This window comes from Takifugu flavidus, chromosome 11 (assembly GCF_003711565.1).
Source record: "Takifugu flavidus isolate HTHZ2018 chromosome 11, ASM371156v2, whole genome shotgun sequence".
Lineage (NCBI taxonomy): Eukaryota > Metazoa > Chordata > Actinopteri > Tetraodontiformes > Tetraodontidae > Takifugu > Takifugu flavidus.
This window is the reverse complement of record NC_079530.1, coordinates 7,259,268-7,275,662: the sequence shown is the minus strand read 5'-3', so window position 1 is coordinate 7,275,662 and position 16,395 is coordinate 7,259,268. Positions and strand designations below refer to the sequence as shown.

Sequence of the window (16,395 nt, the reverse complement as noted above, 5' to 3'; positions counted from 1 at the left end):
GGAAATATAATCCACTATAATTAACATTACATCTTTAGGATTCTGCCTTTGAAGCAATTCCCCGTCTGGCTCTAACTTAAGCGCTGATCGCAGCCGCCTCATTCTGTAACTGCTGCCTTTCTTGCAGTAATGGTGGAGTTTTTTTCAAATGCTTTGTTGAATAAATCAATTAGCTTCCACAGATCTGGTGAGGAATTGGTAATAATGATAGAAGAGAGGAGCGGAACTCTTGGACAACTGAAGGGTTCTACATCACGGCGCAGCTGCTCACGTCAAACTCTGCTTTCCAAAGGCAAACAGCATCACACTTGTCTGCTGTTGACCTCACACCCACGCCTGCTGCTCACACATCCTGCAGTTTTAGCATTAATGGGATGAGCGTTCGAGTGCAACCTGCTGCAAAATGCATTCAGGAGGTTTGCACGAAATGTATTGTGACTTTTCAAACCCACGAGGACCCTCTTGTCTCACTGTGTGTGACATGTATCTTTGTCAAAATAATGATTTTAAAAAGTTGGTTTAAAGCCAATACAAAGGTTAAAACATTTACAGCACTTTTACACAATAGACAAAGTTACAGCTTATAGCTATCGTGTTATTTTAGAGCGTCTGAAAAAGAAGTCCGTCTTTTAAATGAGAAAGTGGAAAAAAAATGTACAAGCTGTTGTCTGGAGGCAGTGCTGTCGGTGCAGCACTACTGTGGGGGCAGCATGTCTGAGCACCATGATTTAAAAGAAGTCTATAGTCACCAGTTATTTAAAATAAGCAACTGGCTTCCACTCACACCTTCCTCTCCTGTGGAGCATTTTATTTTAGACCGAGCAGTGAGTCAGACAGGAGATGAGGAGGAGGTGGAGGAGGAGTACAGGGGTGGGGGTAGTTTAAGGGGACATGGTTGTCTAAAGGGATGATAAAGAAAAAGGAAGTTAAGCACCAAAAACGAGTCTACAGAATGCATTTAAAGATGATTATTCAAGACGAGACAGATTCTGTCAGTTATGGTTTTTAAAATTCAGTTTATTCTTTCTATGACACCTTGAATGAGACGTTTAAATTGAGGAATCTTCCTCCTCTTTCATGTGTTTTGGCAGTTGTGCAACGAAGGTGGACGTTTCCAATATGGCCCGGTCTGCTTTAGTTTGCTCTGAACTGTGTGAGTCAGTATTTGAAGGCACAGAAATTAGACTTAGTGTTCCTTCAACAAATGATAAAGGTGTGTGTCTGTGTGTCAGTTCCACATGTGCAACTTTTACATGTAACATATGTGTGGTTCTGTGTGCACTCGCACCTGTAAGTTCATGCTAGCACGCATATAGTAGTGACACAGCCGGGGTCCAGCGATCACTGCCAGCCAGTGTGTGTGTGTGTGTGTGCGTGTGTGTGCGTGTGTGTGTGTGTGTGTGTGGGGGGGGGGGGGGTCAGGCTACCAGCTGTGCCTACTGTGCTGATCCTCAAAGCTGCTATCACATTCAGCTTGCATCATTTCCCCACAGAGAACATCAAACACATGTTCGCAGTTAACAATCCCACATTCACACACACTCCCGCCCTAAAATCACACTCATAAAACCCCCATTTAGAAACACGAGATATTAGGACTGAATATTATTGGTGCTTGACGCACGTCAGACAGGATTCTGTGACTCTATAGTCGGGTCCATTCAGGATGAAACACTCTCTAATAAGAAATTAGCACAATGAAATGGCTTAATTATATATTTTTAGTTGTGCCGGGCAGAAAAGCTTTCCGCCTCCGCCCCATCGTCACCATTAAAACGCACAAACTCACTCCAGCGCCTCTGCATCAGGACTTCCTTGGCTGTAAGACACTAAAGGGTTAGTGGTCCTTTACATTTTATGTATGTTATGCTCTTGAATTGTTACCTTCCTGTTTTTAAATCATTTCATCAGACATGAGAAAAAGCCGACGAGGCCGAGAGCAAAAGTGGTAACTTCATCTCACATCCCCAAAGAATTATCGCGTGCTGTCTACTCCATAAGCCCTGGATATTTTTTTTATTAATTGGTGATATTCAGATTCCAGTTGGCAGAGATCATGGGATAAATCTTTGCACTCTGCTGTAGGAACCCAAAAGACCACATTTTAATCCAAAAGAATGAAATGCATTTGGATGAAGCTCAGCAGGAGGGACTATAATCAGAATAATTATTCTGGGATGGCTCCAGCTCCAGCTCCAGGCCTTTTAGCTAATGACAGCCACAACACTGATGGCAGTTTACTCCTATGTGTGCATATCACGGGGCATCTGTGTTTCCGTGTTCCAGCAGGTCTGCCAACATTTGCACGCTGGTCCAAAACTCCCAACCAAATTGTTGTCTTCTGCAAGGATGAGCAGCTAAGCTCAGAATCCTGTAACGACCTCCCCGACTACAGCTAAATGCAGCCCGCGCTATATCACACCGGCTTTCTATTAAAAAGTAGTGCCCATGAAGTGGCAGCGTGTCATAATATAACAGAAATATTTAAACTCTTATGTTACTCATACTCTCTGTGTTTCAGCTTTCTGAAACCAAATAATAACATAACCTGAACAGACATGTAGGGTAGTGCATAAGCCAGAGTGAACCTGTCATGGAACGCAACAGAAAAAGGAACTTTAAGGGAACGCCCTTGAGGGATTTTCGCAGGTTCCACCATACAACTGTTCACCTGGGACCGTCACGCACCGCGGCACCTTTTATTAAAAACCTTGATTAGCTCTTATTGCTGAGGCAGGAGATTTAATTCACAGGTTCTCGACATGTTTTATCATGGAGAAAATCACCCTCGAGATATGAACGCAATTCGTCAAAACCGATCGATACCAGAATATAAGCGCCTTCTTCAGTCCAGCGTGGAGACAATGAAACCAGTGCCCAACAGAGACATTGGCTCTGGAGCGCCAATCGATAGCCTATTATTCATGCATGACACATTTTACACAAGAACCAATTCAGAAAACACTTTACTGTATTGACAGTATTGTCTCAAGGTCCCTCGCAGTCGCTGTTGGTGAAATCCATTTTCCTCCCTCATAACGAGCTGTCATTTTCCGTTGTGGCGCGTCTCTGCATACTGTCAACACCACAGGTATCAGCAGGATTACGTCCCACGCCATGATCGCGTTACATAATCGCAATTAACCCACGGAACCGTCTCTGAAAGATTGGTGGCATCTTTTTCCTTCCAGGATCGTCGCTCTTAACGACAGGTGCGGCGTTGTAGCCAAGGTTGCTCTAGAGACCCAGAGGCTGATCCGCTACGTGACACCAACCTTTGTGCAACGATGATTGATTTTTCCAACATGGCATATTAATGATTTGATGTAATTCTCTGTTGTTGGGGTATGCTGAACCCCCAGACAGAGTTGGCGTTGCTCTAAATCCATCTTGTACACAGTTCAATCTATTCACATCGATTAGCTGTTTTAGGTGGTGGGGGTGGGGGTGGGGGTGGGGGGGTTGATGGCAGCAGAGCAGTTCCACACATGATTTTGTGAGAAAATTTCACCTTAATTAAAGCTCGCTCAACATGTCAGCGATTCAATATGTGCTTTTCCAAAGCTTTCTTTTACATTTCAGCTTCTGCTTTTTCCTTTCTGCCGCCAAAAGCAGCCGAGGTTAATGACTGTAGCGCATCTGTCCTCGGAGCCGTGTGATCTCCTGCTGCACATTTGTAAAGATATGGATAATTCAGGGTTTGCTTTTATATACAGTATATTTTGCCTCCACACTTTTCTGAGAGTATTTTTCCTCTCAGAATTTTCCCTCGCTGGTGTCCCATCACACCCACATCATGACACGATTTAAAAGGAACCCTTTCTATTTCAAAAAAAAAAAAGCACATTACTGGACTGCTTTCTTCTGCTATTTTAGCAATATCTGCCCTCTGAAGCATTGAACACAAATATTCATTTTTGAGTCAACCTGGAGTTCACATCGAACACAGGGGAGCTGCCCTGCAGCCACTCAGCACCACCACAGACCCTGAACTGCTCCAGTGGGCTCCAGTGGGACAGGGCTAGGTTAAGTAGGTTGCTCAAGGGCTTCTCACTGGTAGTTAATGTTGGCACGGCGAGCGTGTCCTTCAAACTCCCCTGACAGCCAACGCATACACAGACCGTGATGGGAGGTTCAGATGGCTTCCATCTAAATTTGAAGTGAAAATCACCTGAAATCTCAGAAAAGGAGAAAACAAGTCAGACAAATTACCCCTTTTAGTTAAAACGGTTGAGTGGAGCATGCTCAAATCAAGGTTGCAATCAGGAAGGAAAGAGGAAATGTGCCCTCTTTAATTTCTTTGATCCCGGTGTGTTTGTCTGGGACATTATGAGGCACAGAAGATGGAACACCTCAGATTTTCTCATCAGTAGCAAGAAAAAGACGACACACAACACAAATCTTCTTAATTCAATTTTCTCTGTTAGGGTTCCAGTAGCAGCCTCCTAAACTGCAAAGCAGAAACAAGATCGAGAAAACAATAATTTTGCTATTACAGTTCTACGACAACATCCTACTATCTCACTAACACAGAAATACGTAAGAGAACAATTTTCGACGTGATGAGTTTTATTCCTGGGTGGTCAAACATGCCAGCAGAATCAGTTAGAGTAACAATACGATATTTCATGAAAAAGAATGTTTCCTTCTGTGAAACGGGCCATCATCAAGCTGTGATTTAAAATGACAATAAAAGCTTTTTGGCCAAACTATTGGACTGACTGTTGGTGGATTTGATGTGGAACAGCGCTGGTCAACAGACACATGAAATGCCCTTTATTTGTCTGTAGTCATGCATTAATGTGAAGCCTAAGAAAAGTGTGTGAAGGCTCCTTGTGAGGTTCTCTATTTACACTAGATGCAGCTTTTCTTCAACATGTATTATTTTACCTGGTTTGCTTGGATCTTTTTTCAACAACGTTCACATAAAACAGAGCTCCCATCTTCTGGAAATATTATATGCATAGGACCTGTAATGGTGTTACATTGTGTCATAAATATATATTGTTTGTGTACTTTGAAGCCTTTACTCTTCCATAAACATCACTTCACACTTAATAATCGAAATTCTCTCTTCTGTTTCTCCAGGCATACCAGCATCATCACCCAGAGCATAAAGCCAACATCTCTCACACCAGTAATGAGCTAAAGGTGCGTTTACTTTCTCTCTCCCCAACATGGGCACTGAATAAAAAAGTGTGTGAATTAGTCCCGACACATCAGGTCCCAGCAGACTGTTTTCCATCCTGTTAAACTGCCTTTTCCTGTTTCTGCCTCAGTGCCACAAGCAATAATGATTTCTGCCTTTCATAGCTTAAAAAAAACAGTGATAACTGTTCAGCCTCTATTTGCCTTCGGGAGGATGTGAAAGAGGGCTTGTAAAAATTGATATGTAATATGATGTAATTCTTGAGAATGTGGCTATCAAAGCATTTGCCCTCCAGCCACATGTACCCAAAGTTACCGTAACACTGGTCTTACATCTCGCATGCTTCGCAGTTTTTTTCTCCTTGGAAAAAAAACATTGAATACATTAAAGGCAGATCTAATCAATCCCAAGTGTGCTTATCATGGGCTGGCAGGCTGATGAGCCGATTTCAGAGCAGCACATTCTAATCCTTCAACTGCTGCCTGAAAACTCACGATTGAGTCGATAACGGACAAAACAAGGTCTGAATATGTCGGAAATAGGCCAGAAAAACTGCGCCAATCGATTCAGGTGCCATACAATGAAAAAACCCAATGACAAATAACATCAACGGGGACTAATTCACGTGCAGTTACACCATTTGCGAGCTCGTGATTTGAGCGTGCCACCCAATCAATCACTCAATCCAATTATCTATGGGCCCAGGACGAATCCTGGGAATGAATCTCTGTCCAAGTTTTAGCAATGATCTCCACTCTGCCGTTAATATCAGCTTTTTGGAAAACACTGACGAGAATGACAAATTCAGAGGCAGTGAGTGAGCGTAAATAATCAGTTATCTGAGGCTTAATGTCACCCTCCAAACATATGTCACTCTAGCATAAATAAAGACGTTTAAAGTCTTCCTCCATGTCTGTTTCTACCTGGATTAAACATCAAGACTGCCTATAAACGTGTCCTCTATTGACATCTATTGATTCAGCTGGTGACTTATTTAATTCTGGGTTTCAAAGGGGTTTAGCAACGCTGCGTGCTGATTGGGTGTTTAACCTTTTGGCCTCCAAACTGAGATCTGAGCACATATCCCATAATGGGACACATTCATCCAGATGACCTCTCCTGTCACCATGACAGCTCAGCAGCAGGCAAGCCGACAAAGAGATCCGATGTGTGCATCTCGCCTTTGTAGAAAAAAGAGAGACGAAACAAAAGTGCTTATCTGAACTTGTCTCAGGTCACATCACTCCTCCTCCTCTCCCCTTTGCCTTTCAATGCTTTTTTTCCTGCCAAATGAAAGCAGCATATTTATGGCCTTGTCTATGGCGACGGGGGAGCCTATGAATGCTTTCCTGTTATTTTAGTCTTTAGCGGGTTTCACACAGAGATAGCGGGAGAACATTGGGGCCAGCGTCCATTCTTCTTCTTTGTTTATTGTGCTTTCATGATTTAAGGAGATATTACCCTCCATTTCAGTGTACAGGCAGCACGGCCACAAAGCTTCACCGATCCAGAGACTTGTGGCATGGTCAAATTAATCTTGTCTGGCGGCAGAGCCCCAAGCTGCATCTGCACAATCCTCAGCTCCCTCTCTCACACACACACACACACACACACACACACACACACACACACACACGTCATCAGACTCAGTTTTGGCAAAAGTGTTGGGAAACATCTCACATCTCAGTCAAATGGTGGAAGCCCCGCTGGTTCCAACTGCATACTCCGACATCGTTTTCCAGACTCGCTTGGTGGCTTATGTATACAGTAACTACAGGAAGTCTCACGCCTACAGCAGCATCGCGGCACATCAAGCGGAGCTGCGGTGAAACGATTCAAAAGGTTAAAATTCTCCTGAAATGACAAATAGTTTTTCTATTTATATAACGAACCATCACAGTCTGGGTCTCAGACCAGGCCTTGTTGCGTAGTATTGTTTTAGCTATAATGTTAAATTATAGCTATGTTATAGCTATAACTTAAAAGAGCTGTGTATTATCAGGTACAGTATAGAAATTTTTACTTTAAGTAACATGATCTCAAAGTTGGCTGAGGAGCAAAGTGGCAAATCGTAAAACTCGTTAACTATCAGTCATGAATGTCTTCAAAATGTCACACTGAGGGGTATCTGGAGGGAGAGATAAGGATTAGGAATTAGAGACGAGAAGATTCCCTTTCCAGGGATTTACGCTAACACGCACTGAGGGATTTTTAATGCCCTCCACCACTATTGATTACCCAGCCGTCTGACTGATTGAGAGCGAGATATAGAAAGGAACACATCAATAAAATCTTCTAAAAAGCCCAGAAAGTTGTTTTTTTTTAAATAGCTGAGATTTCTAACCAACAGAAATACAAATAGATGCTATGAGATTAAATAATTCCAGAAGTCCATGAGAGCAGTGGCAAGTAATAGGTCAGTCACATCCAAAAAAAAAGCTCTTCTATGATTCTGGGAGGTAAATGATTAAAGCTTGCTTCAAATAACTGGCAACACTGACGTAAAAACCAATTTCTTTCCAACAGCGTGGTTCAATCGAGAGGATGCCGAGTTATAAAATTTGTGATCTAGCAATCCCCATTAAATTAAATTAACCAAGCCCGCTGTTAGAAAACCAGCTGCTTTTCTTCTGTCTAATTAAAAAGATAAAGTTATGCTGTCTCACTGTGATAATTTCTGCAGTGTTAAAAAATGACATTAAAACACGCCCTTCAACATCATTCCCTCTTACTTGGATGCGTGTGCATCTCACTTTCTGGTGCCTCGAAATACCCAGAGACGAGAGCACTTGCAGGTACTGTCTATTGACTTTAGATGGCGGGGTTTGTGCGTTTAACATTAAAATGTAGCCTTAAATAAATGAGAATAAAGCTTTCTTACTGGCTGAGGGTTGTAGAGTTCCCAGAAACAGAGGCTTTACATTCACACTCCTCAAAGCAGAAGGGACCAAAGGTGTCAAACATCCAATAGCTATTTCTACTACAGTCTGAGCCTGTGATCAGATGCTTAAGATGATTATTTGTACATGAGAAAACATGAAGAGCTACTGAAATTGTTTTCTATTTTAGTCTGAAACACAAATTCCAGGGTAATATGCATGTCAGACGCTCTCTGGACACTAGATTAATGCTTTGGCCTCAGCCTTCCGCCTTTTGTAACATTTGCAATGTGCTGCTTTATGCCACTGTTGCTCTCAGTCTTTCAAAATTCTGAATAAGAGTATCAGCGTAATGCCTCTAAATGAGTGTGAAGGACAGTTTTAATCAGTCTCTTTCAGCTCAAAATGGTTTAGCGCTGCACAGAAAGGCAGAGAGTTATAGTACCAACTAAATGTCATGATTGCATTTTCATTCCATAAAGTATCTAATGTCAAATCCTCACTCCCACAGCCAAGACTGGAATTGGGATAAAACTTTCAATGTCCCTGACATTTAATGCCCGAGGCACCAACAGGGATTGGAAAATTCAAACAGCATTGAAATTTCCTGACTTTCAGCACCCAACAATCCTGAAATGTCATGATGGAAAAGTCTTCACCATATAAGACGCTTCAGCTTCGTCTGGATCAACATTTTTGCAATTACTCTTTCCTCTTTGTTCGTGGTTCTGCTTCGCTTTCAACTGATGGGACCAACTGTTGCACAATCAGTCTCATTTATTGGCTCTAGAAACTCTTCCGGTCTAACGTTCAGGCTAGACTCAGAAGCTCACACTCGTGATCATCATCAGATCTTTGGCAACAGGGTGATGAAATCAAGCCAGAGAGGTTGTGTGAAAGCCTAATAGATCAATCTCTGGGGAGAAAATGGCTTCTTTAAAATGGGAGGAAATTGCTTTTGGCTTTGGGCTCAAATGATTTAAGGTATGTGGAGTTATCCTTCAATATGAGATTACAGGGCTTGGTTTGATCAACCAAGCTTAGCACCTTAAAGCAACCTGTAGTGGATTTCTATGAGGACAATGCACTGTGACCCAAATACCTAGGAAAGCCAGACAAATCAGGTGGCTCAGGGCAGACGGAGGGATGAGAAGTTTTTCAGCTTTTAATTACAGATATCAGACAGAATTTTGACTTTTATTGTAGTATCTTTTACCCTGTTTTCAACACTTCTGCACAATTGTTTTAGCCTTTGTGTCATGCTTCTCTTCTCACCATACATTCCCTCCATATGTGTAAAATATAAACAACCTATAAGCACCATTACCCAACTCTGGCACCCTGCTGGGCAAGGGGGGGTGGGGGGGGACCATAAGAAGAGGAAAACAAAGAAAGAGCAGATAAATGTGTTTGCAGTGAGATTACCAGGCATCATAAACCCATAAACCCTGCAAGGAGGGATGGGGAAGAATTAGGGACAGTGGAAAATCAAAAAGGAGGAAAGAGAGAGGACTGAAAAATGCTAATGGTGAATGAGAGCATAGAAACACTTCATGAATATGCGATGGAAATATTAAGATCGGGAAGCAGAGACCATGTCAGAAGGCAAAGGTAGTGAAATACAGAGCGAGATGGAGAGGGAGAGAGAAAAAAAAAACAAATGTAAGCCCTTGAGGATTAACTCTCTCATTTCTCTATGGGGAAGAATGAAAAAAAGAGGATTTCCACCTCCGATCCTCTCAGCCTTACTTTGATATCTCTCTTCCCTCCTGTCTCATATTCTAATATCTTTAGCCTCTATCCATCCCGTTGGAACACATTCACCAAGAGTGCGAGTGGAAGGAACATGGGGAAAAACTCCACCGGACACTGAGCTCACTTTGTTGCTTCCTACTTCCTTACTTCATAAATATCACCTGCTCATCCGTCATCATTTCCTCATCCTTTATTTACTCCTTTTGGTCTCAAGGGGATAGTTTACAATATTGTAATTAACACAAATCATCTCAGAACCGCCTGATTCTTTGTTGTCACGGTCGAGTCGGTGGATGGAGATAAACTTTTGTCTAAGTTTGTGGTTTTCAACATGACACAAAAGGAAGCAGCCCCCCGGAGAGATGTTAAACTAGACGTGACGAAGGAGAAGCAGACGGTGACTGAACAGTCGAGCAATGGTCATCGCGTCCCAACCCTCGACTCCAGACACGATCTGGGGGGAAAACCCAAAGACTGAGAATGTAGATATCGGAAATAGGTTTGGACTCAACCTTAGCACTTCATCTGCACATTCCACTGTAAGTTGAGGTGTTCCCAGTATCTTAAGGCTGTGGAAGGATTATTGGGAACCTTAACACGCTGACATCACATCACCAACAGGTTATAAACAGGTTCTTATTTGTAGTTTGAAAAGACATATAAAATAAACTTCAACGTCCTAACATCCCCCCGGGTTTCTTGCCCTTCAGCTCCTCACATTTATTGTCTCCATCTGACTTCAGATTTTGTGGCCTTATTTAATTCCTACCTGAATTGCTCCAGCAAAGTGATTCATTTATATTCTTGCATGTGGCTTCATTTGTTGACTGGCCCTGCTCCCAGAGCTCTCCCAGTTCCGTCATTCTGGACAGTCTCATGCCGTGAATATAAAGTCATGCGGTCGCTCTTGTGCAGCCTTCAAATATTGCTTCTTTTGTCAACAGTCAATTAGAGCACCAGGCGCAGACATACAAATTACCCGTGCAGAAGAATCACAGATGCCGTGCGTCTCGTATGTGGCTCGGGCTATTTTTGAAGAGGCGCAGATGGATTTAGATGCATGTGGACCTCATAGACGTTTCAGTATAAACCCTTCTTCATGTATGCTTTATGTCTCCTCTTTTCTTGTGGCCAAGAGGCCTCGCTCTCCCACCTTTCCTCCGTTCCTTGCGGCTTTTTCCCTGCTCCCTGAGACTTTAAGAATCTAAAGTATTCTATTTTTCTTTAGCCTCAAATCGATTCCAGACGCCACTGTTTCCTGTGCCCCCACATTTCATGTCACTGCCCTCTCTTAGGGGCTGCAGACCAAAACCGCACAGATAAACACAGGCAGACATATACAGAAATAGAGCAGGAGAGACGAGTGAGTAAGAAGCATCAGGTTTTGCCTGATTTTCCATAGAATAATTTCCTCTAACTTTCCACCCTCCCCCATTTCTATTCCAGGAACCGTGCGCAGCCATTCTTATCCCCCCCCCACCCCGCGTTTGTCTTGGCAAGTCCCTTGTCATAATCATCTGTCTTTTTATCTCTCTTTGTCTCCCAGATTAAACGGTGCTCTGACACTGTCATGAATCTTTCACTGAGTAATATCTGCAACTTTGGCCCCTGAACGTTAGCAGATGTCTACAATGCATTCATTTATCTGCACGGATGTGCTCATATCTGCGGAAAAATAAGTAAAGATGATTGATTCTGTGCATTTTTTGACCGATTGTTCACTCCTTCCTTTAACACTTAATTAATAGCATGTCTGTAACATTGTATTTCCAGTCAGCAGTTGCAATAATTGGCTCAGAGGAGGAGTAGAAGGACAGGGGAGCAGACAATGCAGACGGCCAAAGATGGAGAAAGTGAAGGGTGGAGCGGGAAGAAATTAAAAGTGTTGGATAATTAAGGATGCACTGCAAAGCCACATTCATAAGCTTTCTATTTAAGGGGATAACAAGTCAATTGTTGGCGCAAGGTCCTTACACATGCCTCTTTTCAGTTTTAAATCCACTGTTTCTAATTTTGGAGATTAATAGCACAATAAACTGTGAACATCTCCATTTTGAAGTTTGCATTTGCAATTTGTGAAGAATGAAAATCCCAATAGTGACAAAGTTAAATGCAATGAAGAGGACATTCCCAACACAAGCCAGTAGGCCATAAATATCGGTCAGCGAGCTAATTGAAGAGCCATTGTTTCGCCTCGAGCTTAGAGCCTCATCAACTCTCCCGTTGTTTTGCCGTCTATTTTGGCTGTTCATTTGGAGGCAACCGGTCTGGTTATCAACTTGTTTTGAACGCCGGAGGATTTCACGTTGAAAGACCAGAAAAAGAGATGCACCCAACTGACGAGCGCAGCACATTCCCATTATATTTTCATTGTGTTTTCCTGAATTTAAAGACACAATTTCATTTTTTTTCCTCAGTCATGTTAGCTGGAACAAGGAACAACCATTTAATGGCCTTTCACTTACACAATACAAAAACTGAATAATTTCAGTGTTTAAGTACAAGCCTGGGTGTGATTATGTTTGAGATTTGTTCGTTGTGTGCAGAATAATTATAGCAGCAATCAGCGGCAATGAAACTCTTGTCAAGCTGGGACCTAAATATGAATATACAACCCACAGGGGTGTATATGAAAAGAATTTGGTACACACAACAATAACTATAAGAATTACATAGACAAATCTAGGATGATGGAGTAATGTGCACCTTCTGATGTGCAAATATGATTGTTAAAGTGTGTTTATGTCAAAAGAGTCCAACAGTAAAGGAACGGTTGCCGAGTCTGGTAGTGCAGCCCCAATGCTGCGGTAGCATTGTCCAGATGGCAGCAGCTGGAACAGTCTGCTACCAGGGTGCTGAGGGTCTGTTCTAATCCGATTGGCCCTATTCCTGCTGCCCTGGACGTAGAGCTCCTACTTAGGCGGCAGGTCTGTTGTGTTGATGTGCCGGGCGGCTTTTACCTCCCTCTGGCGAGACTTCCAGGTGAGGGCGGAGCAGCTGCCGGCACAGCCGGACAGGATATACTCAGTGATTCACCTGTAGAAGCTGCAGTCTCCATGTTGAGTCTCCACAGTCTGCAGACGAGGAACAGCTACTCTCTTGCTGTTTTTGTGATAATCAACCATGCTAACCATTCATGCCATATAAGAAGTACCGGTTTGTTTTTACTGCGACAGCCCATCATTGAAGAGGCAGCAGCAGATGTCATTCCATCAAACCCCAAAAATATTGGTGATTTAAAAGGAGCCATCTCCAACTCATTACCAGAAATAATTAGTCTGATTGCACATAAATTACCACAAATTGCATAGGATTTCCATATAAATTAGAGTGATGCTCAGTAATTAAGCTAATCAAAATGAGCAAAACAAAAATAAACATGCAAAATGACTTTATTTTACTGAAAGTGTGAATGTTTTTCTGAGCTCTGAGTGTTTGCTGTGAACAGATTGTGTTCATCAGCAGAAACTTCCCTTAGTGTCCCTTCATATGCAAAATGTTGTTCGGCCTGGTTGTATTTGTAGCCTTTGGTTCATAAAGTTGGGATACAAGACTAAAGCAAATGTAGAAAAGAACCGAGGCCAATAAAAAGATCCGAATTTGAAATCACCAGTGGTCCAGCACATTGTCAGGGAGAGACAAACCTTCTCATCCTCTTTGCAAAAACCATCTGTCCTCATGTCAGTAATAAGGAGAGAGTATTTATAAATGTGTACGACTCAGCCTAGGAAACCTGACAAAGAGACGCTAATGGTGGTAAATTGAAGACGATACGAAGAAGTTGTGTGTGAGAGACGCTATTTAGCTGAGGACATTTTGTGCACAAACACACACGGACATGCACACGCCTATTAGTTCTTCTAATTGAAAGGTGATTAAAGATCAGGTTTTGTGGTGTGATCTGAAGTGTGGGTGTCTGTTTCCAGTGTCGCTCTGTTTTGAAGCTTTTAACAGACCACAAAGAGTCGGCTCCTGAAACCAGATCCACAGAGTGAACTCTGATACAGCTCTCAGTCTGTCTCCTTTTTAGTCACATACCCAGGAGCCCCTTGCTGTTCCAAAGGTCATTTAGAGACTTTACATTAACACCCAGATGATAATGAAAGAAAAAAAGAAAAATGTTCAGACATGTGCATAAATGGAGGATTTTTGACAAATTTGCTTTGTTTTAAAGAACTCATGCATCCCTCTTCTTATTAATTCTCTCCTTGCCAGTATGTAATTTGAAAGAAGCAGATATTTAAATAAAAGTTAAGAAAATAAAGTCCACAGGGACCTTGGATTTGTTTTGGCAAGCAGCAGTGGATTCATACACTAAGAAAATCTCATTCTAAACCTCACATGACCTCCTTTCTCCTCCAGCATTAGAATGAAAAATGGTATCCCATCTGGTTTAAATAGCATTCGGGGTTATTGAGGGGTTCGGGGGCTGGGGGAAGGCTTTTGTGCGAGTAAATGGTTGCAGGTTTCCACTCCTGGCAAAAGGCAGAATTTGTATGTTTGTGGTATCCTTGATCTTCAATCCTGGGTAATTTAGCGCAGTTAGCCTGAGCGGAGTTCTGGATCACAACAGAAGTGGTTTTACGCCATGCTAATGTGGTGATGACAGCAGTGCCGAACCCCGAGCAGCCCGCCACTCTGTCCCGTGCCACCATCTTGGTTAGTGTCGGAGCAGAAGTGCCACATGGCGCCAATATGGCAGGAGCCAGCGATGATGTTTCAGCTGTTAGAACCGATAAGCTACAAATGTCGCCTTCAGGCTCCACTGCAAGAACTAATAACACATTTCACAGCCATTTCCTGTACTTTTGGGCAGCTCATTCTTAATCCCAGTGTATTTTTACTTAATCTATGTATTTTTTGTCGGCTCAGTTTGTTTTCACTGGGGTAAGCTAAGAACAGGAAGGCCATCTTCTTGATGCGAGTCAATTCAGAAGCCAGAACGTGTTGAGCTGGATCATGAATTATCTCCGTCAAGAAGCAGCTTTTTCCATCAGCAGCTATTATCATAACACAGATGCTTTTCCATCTTTGTAGATAACGCCCCATCCAAACAACACATGATGAATTATTAAAACCTGCTTCGACTGCATGCTTAAGAAAACTCAAGAGGACCTTCTGGACGAGGCCTCAATCCGTGCTCTAATATGGAAAGGTGTGAACATACAAGCAAACATTCCGACAAATACGTATTTGGGTGTTTCCTCCCTTCTGTTTTAATTCTAACGTTCCATTGGGGCGAGTCTAGAAGGTATATTTGAGCAGAAAACTCTTGACAGCGCGAAGCTCATCCGCGGGGAAATGAGGCTAAAGGGCAAAACACAGGCGGACCACACATACATGCTTGAATCATGCTTAATAGACTGACTCAGAGACGGCAACAGGGGGGGCGAACAATCCTGATTTTCCATCCTGTTGTGGTTTAAGGAAAAAAAGAAGAAATTGATTCAACTGATTAACAGCTGCCTGTTATGGAGGCGTTCCTAGATAGATATTTACAGCTCCACGACGATAACGAGACCCAGCTGGAGAGGAAGGAATAAAATAAGGAAGGTCTACGTACTGATTTCAGTCCCAAAGCATCAGCTAAATTCACCCAATTGGACTTTTCTTTTCTTTTCTTTTTTATAATAACAAAATTGATTTCATTCCCAGTATGTCAGTGCGTATTAGGAGGCACTTCAGCAAGTAAAACCATCTGTTCATCAGTTCTCTTTGTAAAACATTTGAAGTTCATGACGGCCATCCAGAGGACACAATCGGGGGAACCAGACAGTATTTCCGCTCCAAAATCTGATTTATTTTCCCTCAAATGAGTGTATAAAGGGTTATGAAGAGCAGACAGCGAGGCCCAGAGAACGGGTGTTTTTTTTGTTTTTTTAAAACTGTCAATCAAACTTGTGACAAACATTTCCACGCAGTTCAGGATTCGAATCCAAGTCCAGAGTCGAGTACCCAGAGGGAGGAAGTGGCCGTGCCAGAAGACACACTGGCCCCAGAGAGTCATTATCACGGTCTGCTTCTGTGTTGCTTATACCGCCCCGCCCCCTCCTCCCTCTCTGGTATTCCTGTGAAGCTCTTTCTCCCATTAGACATGAATGAGCAGAAAAGCAACCTGCTATGGAATCTATTTTAAAGAACCCGAGTTCAGATGAGGCTGTAAATAACGCCGGCTTCACCGGCTCCTCCGCTTCATCTGGAAAACTTAATTTTAGCCGTTAATTTTCGAGCAGGCAGCATTTGTCAGCTGCGTCGACTCGTTGTCACCCGAGCGAGTCACGCATTAAAAGAGGATTTCGGAGCTGCCATACTTGATGCTCTCATCAATCTATCTCATTCTTTTACTGTTGTTTATGTGTTTTCACTTGACAGGTTTTCAGACAAATAACAAATGAAGGGCAGGGTATCAGGGTGTCCGTGAAAGTGGTTTATTTTGGAAATGCTTTATTTTTGACTTGATAAATGTGGAAGACACTTCATTTGACACTCGGCTGACAGTTTGAGAGCTTGTTAATAGATTCGCTATAGCAGGTGTCAGATCCTTCCCAAACAAGGTCAAGCAGACGAGAGTCACCAGCAAACTTTTCTGATACTTCAATACAAAACAGCATC

At 42.6% G+C, this 16,395-nt stretch overlaps 1 protein-coding gene across 1 annotated transcript in view; it reads left to right on the top strand.

Annotated features, from left to right (window-relative positions):
- Positions 1 to 16,395, top strand: part of cdh11 (cadherin 11, type 2, OB-cadherin (osteoblast)) — a 60,668-nt gene that overhangs the window by 23,786 nt on the left and 20,487 nt on the right. The window contains exon 2 of the mRNA XM_057048383.1: positions 5,089 to 5,151. The gene's annotated coding sequence lies outside the window, so the exon portion shown is untranslated. The remainder of the gene's footprint in view (positions 1 to 5,088; positions 5,152 to 16,395) is intronic.